Genomic DNA, 14,307 nt, shown 5'->3' on the forward strand with positions numbered 1-14,307 from the left:
AAAATTAAGAATGAGACAAGGATGTCCGTTCTCTCCACTCTTCTTCAATATAGTATTGGAATTCCTAGCAAGGGCAATAAAGCAACAGAAAAACATAAAGGGGATCCAAATAGGAAAGGAAGAAGTAAAACTCTCCCTTTTTGTAGATGACATGATCCGTACCTAAGGACCCCCAAATCTCCTCCTCCAAGCTACTAGAGCTGATCCAAAACTCCAGCAAAGTAACAGAGTATAAAACTAACCCATAGAAGTCTGTAGCTTTTCTATATGTCAACAATGAGAAGATGATGACTGAAATCAGGAAAACAACATCATTTTTAATTGCCTCAAAAAAAAAAAAAACAAAATACCTATGAATTAACCAAATATATATCATTATTCTAATATAGTAATGGGTCAATAATTTTAAAACTCTTCTTTTATAACAATAATAACCACCACCATATCTATTTTTTGAAATGTCTTTGAGTTGTTCACATATTCTTTCTTTATAGTAAATATAGCATTTTCCTTTTCTAATCTATTATCAGTACCATTGTCTGACTCTTGGGAGATTGACAGAAATATATGCAACTGATTTAGCTCTCCCCCATGTACACTTCACTAAATCTGTGGGGAAACTGTCCAGGAAGCTGTAGCTCATACAAATTTTAGAATATCTACAGTCTGAATCTTTCTATCCAGCCACACATAGTACTAAATGGGAACATTGGAGAGGTTCTGACAACATATTTTTTTTATCATTCCCTGAATACTAGAGACAGATAATTTTCTCTCAAATGGGTATTATAATGTTGTAATAATGTTTTAAAAATGTCCAGCATCCTTAACTATCTGATCAAAACCTAAAGAAAAAAAAAACTACTGACTCAAAACTTGAAAACATGGGTAGAGATTGATATATCTTTACCAAAAAAACCCACAATGTATTAGAATAATCCACATTCCGTAAATATAATCCAGTTGGGCCTCAATGGATTTATATAATAACATATGACCCTATATTGTGTATAGTTCATCATTACCCTATGCTACCTATTACCCTGTCTTGGAAAGCTCCGGATAGCAGTACCTCTTCACTCAGCACTATTCTGGGCTTTCTTCCAAGTATAGTTGAGTTACTAATCTAGATTAAAATGTTCTTTCTATAAAAGACAACAATGAATGTCTACAGGCAGTGCAAATATCAAGGTATCAGTCACACATAATTGAGGTGAAAAGGACTTTTTCTAACCTCTAAGGTATGGGATTTAACTTCCTGATCTAAAGCCAACAGGCACTGAGTACCTAATTCTTTATTATAAAATCTTCAAAAACTAAGGTCAGATTTAATTCAAATGAAATTATCACTTCTTACCAGTTTAGTAGATTTTATTTAATTCATTTTCTTGATTTCCATATAACTGATAAATTCCCTCTTCAGTTGCTTTTCTCCTTTCCCCATGCCTGCCATCCTTTTATAAATTCCTTTGATTGGTTCATTAAGTTAACAGCTAGATTTTGCCCTGAACATTGAGGTCTTAGGAGAACTTTGGTTAGCTTCTCCCTCAATAACTTAATTGGAGACAAGGGAATTCTGAGCTACTTTCATATGATGAACCTTTACAAACCCCAAAGAAAAGAAATTTTAGTAGGCTTAACTACCTGATATCAAAGAGAAATGATACACCTTGTCCTTGATAAGAAAAATAGCATAGATGTGTTTTAACTTCCAAACATCCACTCCAAAACAAAGTCATTTTCTATTTACAAACTACACACTGGAAAGATAACTTTATTCTGCAGAGGAAGTAAAAAACAAAGAAAAAAGAAGAAAGGATAGAGATTTTTAAAGTGAAATAATGAATATTTTCAAGCTAAATGCTCAGAAATAGAGACTTTTGCAATATTATTATCAATAGCAGAAACAATTGCCTCGACCATTTATAATGCTCTGTGTTATAGAATCAAAAAGTCTCCATTAAATATTCAAGGAACACCACCAATTTATCTCATTGTATAACTTAACCAATGTTTTGGAACTCTTTGATAACTCCTAATACATTTACTATAAAATTGCTCTTCCTGGATAATTGGGATTGTTGCAAAATCTCGGAGCTACCAGTTTCCTGTATATATGGCATGCTAAAACCTAATTTCTTTTCCATGCTGCCACCTGCAGTTCCCAAAGGATCAGGCTTCCAAAGAATTTTTACATGCAGGTGGTGATTTTTTTTCTTTAATTTACTTGGAAAGAGTTGAAGTTAAGGAGAAGGACTTTTTTTTCATCGATCCATTTCCTGTATTTAATTATTTGACACAGTTGACTCATGGCTGTGTAATTATCTCTTAGAGTGTTTAACATTAATGTAAAATGGTAGTGTATTTCCAAGCCAAATGGAATTTTTATGAGGCCATACAACCCTTCTTGGCTTTACTTTTTGTTTAATGGTCATGCTGAAGCAAACAGCAATGTGCAATATGAACAGTGAAACTGTTCTCTTAATTATTGCATCTGGTTTACCATATCCTACCCGTCTAGTATGTTTTAATTGAAGGGCAGAAAAGATCTCTGGTTGATCATTGATGGTTTTAAATTGGCACATAATGATAATACTGAGTTCAGGAGGGAGTTCTTCCTAAATCTCAGCATATGTCTTTATGTTAAACAATTAAACCACATCTGGAAAGAGAAAGCAGATCAGTACATTACTCAGTGGACGCTGAGAAAACTGATTCAGTGGGCTGAATACATTCAATCAAAACAGAGTGGCAGAAGAGTGGGAAGGAGGATGACAGAGAGGGAGAGGAAAAGAGGGAGAAGGAGAGAGAGAGAGGGAGTAGGAGAGGGAGAGGGAGAGAGGGAATGAAAGAGAACCTTGAACTGAAGATAATTTGCAGAATTTTTATTTAAAAATGAACAGGTGTTTAAAGAAAAATTCCCACAATGAAACAAGTAGTTTCATATCAGCAAGGGCATTTGAGTAATAATGAGAAGATTTCATGCATTTGATGCAAATGCACGAGGGAGAATTAAGAACAAAAGAACATAAAGATCTTATTTCAGAATAGTAAATTTTTTATTAGAATTTTCTAAGTCCTAGGTATGAGGTATCTGAACAAACACCCACTAAACAATTGAAGGAGAATCTAGAATATATTCAGGAATGGTTAGCATGCTCTTCACATAGCTAGAGGCAAATCAAACTAAAAGTTGCCCTTGGATACATATTTCCAGTTGAGAATTAAAGGAAATTTTCATGAATTAAAGGAAATTTTCATGGACATGATTTTCACTCAGATTTTTGTAGACCATCGTCAGTACAGTCTGACTACCTTTCATCTCTTACCTTGAGTCTATAAAAAAAGCCATCTTCTCTTTCAAAGTGGCCTGGTGGCTTGGCACTTGTTGATTATTATGCTAAGTAAAGCCGGATATTTGAAAAGTGTTGCCTTATCTGGTCATTCTAAGATGGAATTAAGACAACTCAGAAGACAAAGGTCAGATTGTTCAAGAAACAGAAGAGGGTGTGGGTATGTGTTTGCAATTGTGTACTGTTAATCTTATTTCAAATTCTTTTAATGGTCACCTGATGTAAATACATCTTACTTCTTTCAAACTAGCACATTTTGAGCAGATTGTGAACCTGGGCTCAACCAATCTGAACAGAGAGGCGGGCCTGCTGAGTTAGGGATAACTTGGGGGGCAGCCTGCCTGGTCTGTGTGCTTGCTTGCCAGGTTTCTGACTGATTGCCCACTCTCCTGAGCCATTTGTAACAAGTTCTTATCACATCACTTCCTGATGAAAAGCCACCAATAGCTTCCTGCCTTGCCCCCTTTTTCCTTAAGAAAAATGTTACATATAATGTGTCTAACCCTAAAACTGTCTACACCGATTTCATTTTTACGATGCCTATAGGAATCCTCTATTCTATCATATGTGGTTTAATCTTATCACCCTAACCCCTTTTGCACTGGCTTGTTTTTGTGACTTCGGGCATTGCATTCATCAAATTGGCCTTATTTGGGGTATTCTCATTCCCAACTTTTTCCTTTTATTTTTAACACAATGCGCGTACATTTGAAAATAATTGACAATTTCAAAATATTTCATTTAGTCTTAAAATTAAAGCCACTTTCTGGAGGCAAATTTGAGATATAGACTCTATTAGTTTGCTAGGACTGCCATAAAAAATATTCATGGGAATTTCTTTTCTGCCTGTTATGGAGGCTTAGAAGTTCAGGATCAAGATATTTGAAGGGTGGATGTTCTTTGAGGACTCACTCCTAGGCTATTAGGTGTCCCACTTCACTGAGTTCTCACACAAGACCTGTCCCCTTTGGACCTCTATCTTTACAGTCTGTCCATTCGCATAGGCAGAGAAGATCACCTTTTTTGTTTAATAAGTTTTTATTGTGAAAATACTGTACAGAGGGGTTACAATCACATGAACAAGGTAATGAGTACCTTTCTTATCATTCATTGTTGCCTTCTTTGTTTTTTTTTTTTGGGGGGGGTCCGGTCATGGGGCCTGAACTCTGGGTCTGGGCGCTGTCCCTCAGCTCTTCAGCTCAAGGCTAGCGCTCTACCACTTGAGCCACAGCGTCACTTCCGGCTTTTTTTCTTTTTTGCTTATGTGGTGCTGAGGAATCAAACCCAGGGCCTCATGCATGCAAGGCAAGCACTCTACCACTGAGCCACCTTCCCAGCCCTTGCCTCCTTTGTTTTTCCCCTACTATCCCTTCCCTCCCATATCCACATCCTCCTCCCCCACTCCTGCCCCCGCCTAAACTGTATAGTTCATTTTTTGATATAGCATCTTGTACATCTCATTGTTGCAATGGTTCAACCTGTATCCCTATTTAAACAATCTGTTTTTTCCCTTCCACTCCCCAAATTATACCAACATGAAATACAGTAAAAACGGGGGTTATACTGTGGGAAAGGGACATACAAAGCAACAAAAAAATCACGTGGTACCTTATAAATATGTTAGAAACAATAGCAAGAAAGAACAAAACCACTTGTGTCCCTATCTTGGGGTTCATTTAGCTTAACATCATCTTCTCTGAAAAAAATTCTTAGATTACAGCTTACCTTAAGGACTTAATTGACTCTTTCAAAGTTTTGTTTCCAAATAGAATCACATTCTGAGCTACTATGTATTAGAATTTTTATTGGAAATACAGTGGAATATAGCTGAACAGTAAGGACTTCGGTACAGGGAAAAGATTTAGTCCTTAATATAAACGCTTACGATAGTGTTAGTTGTTTGCTCCATCCTGCATTTCTAAGGAGTTATACTAGTCAAAAAATAGTAATTACAGTGACAAAAAAAATCAATGGGTTCAACAAAAAATCAAAATTTGATTTGCCTAATATTTTAATTCTTTAAAAATCTAAAGTGAAACCTTTAGGATTTCATTCTCTCCCTTTCTACATCACTGGATTTATTTCGGTGCTTCTCATACAACCATTCATTGTTTTCTTGTTTTTGCCACCAATTCTCCAATATCAAGTATTGCTTTCAGAAACCAATGAATATCAGAATATAATGATAAATGTGCCATTGAAGATTCCTTCAATTAACCAACAGTATCTCAACCTAAACTTCCTTAAATAGAAGAAGAAAATCAGTACAATTTACGTTAATGTAAAAATGATGCTGAGGTCTAACCCATGGGCTCATACCTAAAATCTCAGCTACTTTTTGAGTCAGAGATCAGGAGAATCACTGTTAAGGCCAGCCCAGGCAAAAATGTAGTCAGACTATCTCAATGAATATTTAGGTATGATGACCTGATTTGGCACCCCAGCTATACAAGAAGAATAAATAGGAGAATCACAGGCAAGATAGATTCAGGCAAAATAACTGTGATAACTTACTTGAAACATAACTACAGCATAAGGAGCTAAGACATGGCTTAAATAGCAGAGTGCCTTCATAGCAATCACAGAGTGCTGAATTCAAATTCAGTACTGCAAAGAAAATAAGAAAAGAAAAAGAAAAATGCTGAAAACTATGTCTGGATCAATTTGGACGTTCAAATGATGGTTCTAGAAACTAGTGTCTTTCTTTCTTTCTCCTAGCTTTGTTTTGCATCACCTTCATTCTCCATCATTGCTTACTTCTAAGGACATGGGTTTGGTGCTTTAATATATATTGTACCAAGTTCAATTCTGGTGAAAAGAGAAGTCATTGTTGTTTGTCAAATCTCAAGATATCTTCTGTGGGAACAGCTAGAGATATTTACCCATTCCTAAATCACATCGTAAAGGAGGCATACAGCACTAAGCATTGATCCTTGGTTTTGGGTATAGAGCTCCCTCCAATAAATACAGAGCAATAGTAGGTAAAGCAGCAGTCCTCCAAAAGGAACTTAGTTGTGTGTGTGTGTGTGTGTGTGTGTGTGTGTGTGTGTGTGTGTGTGTGTGTGTGCATGTTCTGCTGGAACTCAGGGCCTGGGTACCATCCATGAGCTTTTTGCTCAAGGGAAGCACTCTATCACTAGAGCCACATCTCCATTTCCAGTTTTTGGAGGTTAATTGGAACTGTGAGTCTTAGGGACTTTCCTGCCCAGGCTGGCTTTGAATCAATCCTCAGATCTCAGCTTCCTGAGTTGCTAATATTATAGGTAAAAGCTACTAGTGCCTGACATAGAAGTTAGGATTTTATTAACATAAGGGCACCTGTAACAAAATAAATTAGGAAAAATCTATACCAACACATAAACCCAAATCAACTGCTTTTCAAAGTGAAGGTGTGGTAGTAGGGATTTATTATACCATCAAAATCTTCAAGGCAAAGCTCAACTTAAACAAAAGACTTTCCTTTGTAACTCTGAAATTTTGCAACATTTAAGTTATCCCTTTTTGATTGTCCAGGTTCTGCCCCACTTATAAGAAAAAAAAATTCCTCAACTTTCTGATGCCCTAGTTTTTGAAATGTCTTTCTAAAACTCAGAGTTAGGATTAGGGCTGGAATTCAAGTTATCAGGGTTGCCTAACAAAAGAAAAAGGCAATTTGAAAATGGAAAGCCACATTCAAACTCTTATTAATAACTGTGTCTCTGCTGAGCACATGTAGAGACAGATAATTAGATTCACATAAAGAGTGATCTCTAATTGGATCCAGATGTGAAGGAGTCGACAGACATTCACTAAAGGGAAACTGTACAAAATAACGAAGAAACAAATGGAATTGCAATGCGGAAGTTTATGAAGAATGATGGGCTGAATGACTATAAAGCCTTTCAGGCAGCTTTTAGTCACACACTTGAAAAAATTTATTGTTGTTCTGAGCTTTATTACAGAGCAGGATTGTCAAAAGCCAATGGTGTTCCCTAAAGAAAGAATACAATGTGGGACATAGAGTCCTTGTAAAGGGCATTTTACAGATTGTAACTATTCTAGTGATGCCACTCTTTAATTCATCAGCTGTGTTTAATATTTATTTCATGGCATTAAAAATTAAGCTTTATCATTTTTTGCTCATCAGTTCATTCATGTGCTAAGTGGGGAAATTCTGTAAACACAGCTAAAAGCCCACCTTGTCTCCACTTAATAGTGAAGATCTAACTAGACTGTTTATCCAACATGGGTTCAAAGAAGAGCCCTCAATCCAAATGTAATTATAACCAGGTTTTAGAAGGAGACAACAGTCGCTATCAAAATTACCCACATGTGGTATCTGAATCAATAAATGCAAATTCACAGAGACTTCTAACTAGATAACTAGTTTGACTGTAAGGGCTGGATGTGGTTCTTTCTAGAAAAGAAGGGCCTAAAGAAAAGTATAAAGAGTTGATATGTAGAGTATGGGGGAACAAAAATCTGAAGGCAGGGTTCATGAAATGAAGAAGCTATATTTGTGGAAATTACAGCCTTGTTATAAAAGGAACAAAACATTTAACTAAGAACTCCATTGCCCTACTTGAAATTAACCTGAAATACCAGCCTTTTCTCACAAGAAGATAAACAGGAGTCCATAGCAATCCCTGTTGACAATGTGAACACCAGAAGTTTCTAATACCAGGGAATCCTATTCACTTCAAGGCCTTGAAGTGAATCTGAGATTTGGAGGAATGTGCAACCACTGTGTTGCTCCAGAGAGAGAGAGTTCAAATTAATTGTCCCTTCCCACAAATAAGTTGATGTTATACTCTTTTGAGACCAAAGCCACTTGAAGCCCATGAAGGCTCATAGCTGTTCTGCCTTTTTTGTTGTAAACATGGTCCTCAGCCCAATCCAGCCTACTGTAACAACCTTAATATCACATGAATTTCACACTCACATCCAAACTCACCATGCCAAGAAGTACTGACAAACTCACCCCTAAAAGCTTCACCAGCAATAACTTGCATCTTCACAAAATATGTAAATATCAATTTACATAAGCAATATGAAATGGCCAGGCAAAGATACATTTCCAAGGAAATAAAATAATTCACCTGCAACTGAACCCAAGAAAAGAAAATTGATTAAATAATCTAAGAAACATTCTTAAATTATGAAGCTACTAGAAGAAAGTGTAGTAAAAATACTTCAAGACATCAGTATAGCTAATGAATTTTTAGATAAGATTCTAAAAGCACAAGAAATAAAAGCAAACATATGAAAGTGTGATTAATCAAACTGAAAAAAGAACAGCATAAAAACTAAAATAAATATAAAAAGAATCAATCGGCAGAATGAAAGAAAATATTTGCAAAGTATCCATTAAACATGGGATAAGTATCCAGTACATATAAAGAACTCACACAATTCAGTGACAACATTTTTATTGCATCACTATTCACAATAGCCAATACATGGAATCAACTGATAGATTAACAGACAGATGAATAGAAAAATATTGTACATACAAATAAAGAAATATTCAAATATTTTAAAAAACATGTCTTTTAAAAATTATCTTTAGGTTAAACGATTTGTTTTTGCCCTTCCTCTCCACAAATTATACCAAAAAGTACAGTGAAAGCAGGGGTTATACTGTTGGGGATGAACATACAAAGCAACATAGAAATCATTTTATAAATATGTTAGAAACAATTCCATGAAAGAAAAAAAACATTTAAATATTTATCTTGGGGTTCATTCCCCTAACATCAACTTATCTGAACTTTTCTGCTTGACTTAGACAGATACTAGTTATTGCAAATAAGGGAAACCATGGGAACTATGTTTCTTTGGGCCTGACTTACTTCATTTAATATAATAAAAACAAATCGTTTAACTAGGGATACAGGTGGACCCATTGCAACAATGAGATGTACAAGTTGTTATGTCGAAAAAATGAGCTTTACAACTTTGGTGGGGGAGGAAGATCGAGTGGGGGACTTGGGGGGAGTATGGGAAGGGATGGGAAAGAGAAACAAGGAGGAGGCAATAATGCTTGATAAGAAATGTACTCGTTATCTTGCCCATGTAATTGTAACTCCTCTGTACAGTATTCTCACAATAAAAAAATTATCTTTAGGTAGTTGTACAAAGAAGTTGCCATTGAAATCATGTCTTTTGAAGCAAAATAGATATATTTCAAAGATACTATCATAAGGGAAATAAAATGGTCATGGAAAAACAAAAACTGCATGTTGTCACTCATATAAAGAAGCTAAAGAAGTCAATTCTATTTATAGAATGGAGTAGAATAGTGATTAGTAGAGGCTACAAAGGGTATAAGAAAGAGGATAGTGGGAGTTTGGATAATGGGTACCAAAATACAGTTAGGCAGGAAGAATAATTCGAGTGTTTTTCAGTAATGAGATGACTGTAGTTGATCACAATTTACTAAATATTTCATAAAGAACTAGAAGAGAAGAGTTTGTAGGTTATACACATAAAGAAATAATAAATGTTTAAGATTGAAATGTAATTTTCTTAAATTATTATGAATTGTACATCAAACTATCAAATTATACTAAATACCATGATGTGCACAATTATTATGAAATAGTTAAAAATATAAAATTAACCAAAATAGCATTCAAAAATACTTTATAACAGAATTTTATATATATATATACACACACACACACACACACACACACACAAGTTGAAGCAAATGGGAATTTTGTAAACCTTATAGAACAGTTCACATCTGAAATATATTCTTCCATGGCAATTCAATAGCCATTTTGTGAGTAAGAGGAAAACTTTGCAAAGAGAAAATACTACATGTAAACTATCTGAGTTAGTTAAGATCATTCAAGTTTCAAGATCCAGGAAAAAAAAAACAAAAGCAAAAAACAAAGGTAGTTGTTTTATAAAGAAAAAGTAGTCAATGTTAGACTGAATCTGAACAAAACAATGATTATGGAAATGTGAGTCACAATTTTATAATTTCAATAAGTGAATTATAGTGCAATTTCTTAAAATCAAGAGAGGTAAGCAAGAGAGAGTAGGTTCAGGCCTTAAGGAAGATAAAGTTCTGCTTTGGACATGTCACATTTGAAATGCCTATAAACTTCACTCAACCAAAATCTCTAGTAGGTTATAAAATTCTGAAGACCAGAAAGGAGGTCTTGGCTAAAGACAAATTTAAAAATCATTCATGTCCCATTAACATTTATTTGCAGATTAATTGACTAAACCCTTAAGAAAGTCTGTAGAGAAAACAACACAAAATTGATGGGGGAAAATCACAAAGAAGGCTAAGAGGGCATAGTAGCCTATCCGACAAAAGAGAAGGCAGAATGTGTCAATCAAAGCCCCAAAAGGCAGATGAAAAATGCCATCCTCATGATGACAAACTTGACACACAGATTATTCCCTGGATTTAGAAATATGGGAATCATTTGATTAGAGCAATGATAATGAAGACATAAGCCCAACTTCAGTGAGTCAATGAGGAAATTGGATATGCAGAAAAGCAAATGGGAACATGCTAAAATACAAGTTTCATTAGCGATGGGTTTTTCTTTCTTTCTTTTTTCCCTCACTGTCTTGAAATGAAGTTGGTTCTTATGGTTTTTCCCACCAAAACTCATTTGGAGCCTGAATTCCTTGATGTGACAATGTTGGGAGGTGTTGGGTCCTAGAGAAGGGGGCCTTATGAATGGATTAATATTCTCATAAGAATAGATAGTTAGATATCAAAAGTAGACCCATTGCCTCTCTTCTTGACATGTTCACTGTCTCTGTACTTTTCTTCCTTGATGAAGCAAGATGCACTAATCAGAAACCAGGCCCATATCACTGTCTAGACTTACAACCTCTATAATTATTAGCTTCTTTTCTTTATAAAGTGCCTGTTTTAGCACTTCTATTAAAGCCACAGTTTAAGACAGTGGTGAATCAATGATTATTGAAAAATCAAGGTGACAAATATAATCTAAAAATATTCAGTTAAATTGTAAGCTTTCTCCAGCAATGTTAACCTTTTCCATTGAGGTAACAGAGAAAAAAGGCACACCAAATTTTTTGAGGATATTGCAATTAACAAATATAGAATGAGCTAAGTAAACAGTTTATACCAAAAGATAGGTAAGCAAGGAAGATGGAAATTGTAGGAGACAATGTATTTGTCTTTTTATAAATTAAATCAAATTTAATTGTAAAGGTGAGGTACAGAGAGATTACAGTTATGTAAGTAATGAGTGCATTTCTTGTTGAACAGTGTTACCCCCACCCCGTTTTCTCCCTTTCCCTCCCCTCTAACTCACCTTCCTACCAAAACTTGTAAAGTTAATTTCCAACATAGTGTCTTGTATCATTGTTGCATTGGTTCACCCTTTATTCTTTGTTTCACCTTTTTGTGATTCCCCTTCCCTTCCCTAAATCAGATAAATGTATATACAAGACACGAGCTTCCTGGGCATTTAGCCAAATGACCACAAACAAGGCCACACTAAAGCTACCAGTACAACTATGTTCATTGCAGCATTATTTATCATAGCTAAGATATGGAATCAACCCAAATCCCTCTCAGTAGATGAACAGATCAAGAAAATGTGGTATATATATACAATGGAATTTTATGCTTCCATCAGAAAGAATGACATCACCCCATTCATAAGGAAATGGAAGACTTGGGGGGAAAATCTTATTAAGTGAAGTAAGCCAGACCCAAAGAAATATAGACTTCCTGGTTTACCTCATTTGTAATAATTAGTATATACCTAGGATAGTTATATCAGAAAGTCACAATAACTCAATAGCTATATACATATGACCATAAAAATGATGCTAATCAAAATGAACATCAAGATATGGAAACCAGGAGCTTTTTGTTTGTTTTAATGTACTGTATGAAACTATTTCTTTTTTCTTTAATTTTCTTTCTTTTGGTTTATCTCCTGTTGTCACTGTTTTTGATTTTGGTACTCTGTTTTTTGTATACAGATACAATGGATTTGAAGTGCAATACTGTCAAAGAGTAGTTGCATTGAGGCAACTTGTTGAAGAGATATGGAAAATGAAAGGAACTTATCAGAGTATTCAAAATTGTTATTTTAAAAGTGGAATGTTGGGACTGGGAAGGTGGCTCAGTGGTAGAGTGCTTGCCTTGCATGCATGAGGCTCTGGGTTCAATTCCTCAGCACCACATAAGCAAAAAGAAAGACAGTAGTTGTGCTGTGGCACAAGTGGTAGAGCACTATCCTTGAGCTGAAGAGCTGAGGGATAGCACCCAGGCCCAGAATTCAGTCCCCATGACTGACAAAAAAAAAGTGGAATGTTTTCAGGTGTAGCACCAGGTTTATAAGGTGAAACCACATGTGACCAGATCAAAGAACAAAAAATATTAAGAAATTCATATAGTTTATCTTTACAGATGCTCACCAAGAATATCACAAGATCTAAAGATAAAAGTATTTTGAGCCAAGAACTGAGGTCTTTGAAAATGACATGGACAATGGGTCAGTATATGAAAGTAAGGATTTGAAAGAGAAGATGTCGTAACAAATGTTGTGTCAATGGAACTGTATGTGTGTGTGTTGGTGTTTGTATGCACACATGTGTGTGTGGAAAGAGAAATAGCATAGTAATCAAGATGACAATGAACCCTACTTTCTATGCCAGACATACTTACTTTGAAGAGGGTGTTGGGAAGTGGTAGATCCAAGAGGAAGCCCAAAGTTTAATTAAAGAAAATTGACAAGATATGTGCAGTCCCAAGAGAAGTTGGGAAACTAAGAAGAACTGAAGCAAAAGAATTTAGGAAGGTGAAGATACTGAGATGATTAGGTCAGAATACAACAGTGGGATTCTTTGCAGGAGGAGTGATGTGAAGTGCAGATATGCAACAGTAACTAAGACAATCAGGATATGTGGCCATTTCTTAATCATCTCTGAAAGGACGTCTGAGATGTAGTCTCAACTGTTCTGTTCTGATGATCACATAGGTAAAACATGGTGGGGAGATGAGGGACTAGCAGCAGCTTTTGAGGCAGCTTGGAACAGTTTCTCATTTGAGGGAATAACTTATTTTTAAAATATTCTTCAGAGTACTGTTGTTTTGGGAGCCCTTCCTAAAGTTTTACTTCAAAGTTTCTGTAAGTAAAGAGTCCAGAGCAGCTCTGCTTGAGAATTCTTTTAAACAGTACAAGCTAGCTGCCAATCAGAGATTTAGTCTTCTCAAGGCTAGACACAGGAAGACAGAGGAAGATCCACTTCCAAGTTCATGTTTTAGTTATAGGCAGATGTCAATTCCTGGCTTGCTATTGGCCAAATGCTTTAGTTCGCCATGCTATGTGATCACCTCTATAAGCTATGTCCTAGAGAGAGGGACCCAAAAGAGAGACATCAAGACCAAAGTTTTAGACTTCCCAAACCTAATCTCAAAATGGACATACCATCACTCTAGTAATGTTCTATGGGACATAGAGACTACCATGTATAATGTGGGAAAGGATTATACCACTGCATATGAGGATTTAGGGATAGGATCCCTTTTGACTAGTTATAGTCCCCTTGACCCTTAATGATTCAAATCTTTCTCACAAGAAACATAGACTTATCCAGTCTCAGGTCTCCTAAAATCTTATTACAATAAAACAAGCAACAGTAATGTCAACTATTTCTTCATGTAAATATGCTACAGGAGACAGGTCTTGCTCTTTAAGAATATCTCTTCAAGTACATCTTCCATGATATATAGATTTTTAAACTAAAAATGTAGGCTGTCTGATCTGACTCATCTCAGTACCTTTTTATACAAGGACAGGAATACAATAACCACCATAGATATTTTTATTCAGAAGGGAAGAAATTTGAAACGCATATGAGTCATTGATCCATAGCAATTCTAAAATCAGACAGGCAAATGTAAGCAATTCCCTCACTAGGACTCAGAAGATGCTCTGCTTAGGAATAAAAAAAAATGATT

Source organism: Dipodomys merriami, unplaced genomic scaffold, assembly GCF_024711535.1.
Source record: "Dipodomys merriami isolate MVZ:Mamm:240054 unplaced genomic scaffold, mDipMer1.0.p SCAF_7, whole genome shotgun sequence".
NCBI classification, from domain to species: domain Eukaryota; kingdom Metazoa; phylum Chordata; class Mammalia; order Rodentia; family Heteromyidae; genus Dipodomys; species Dipodomys merriami.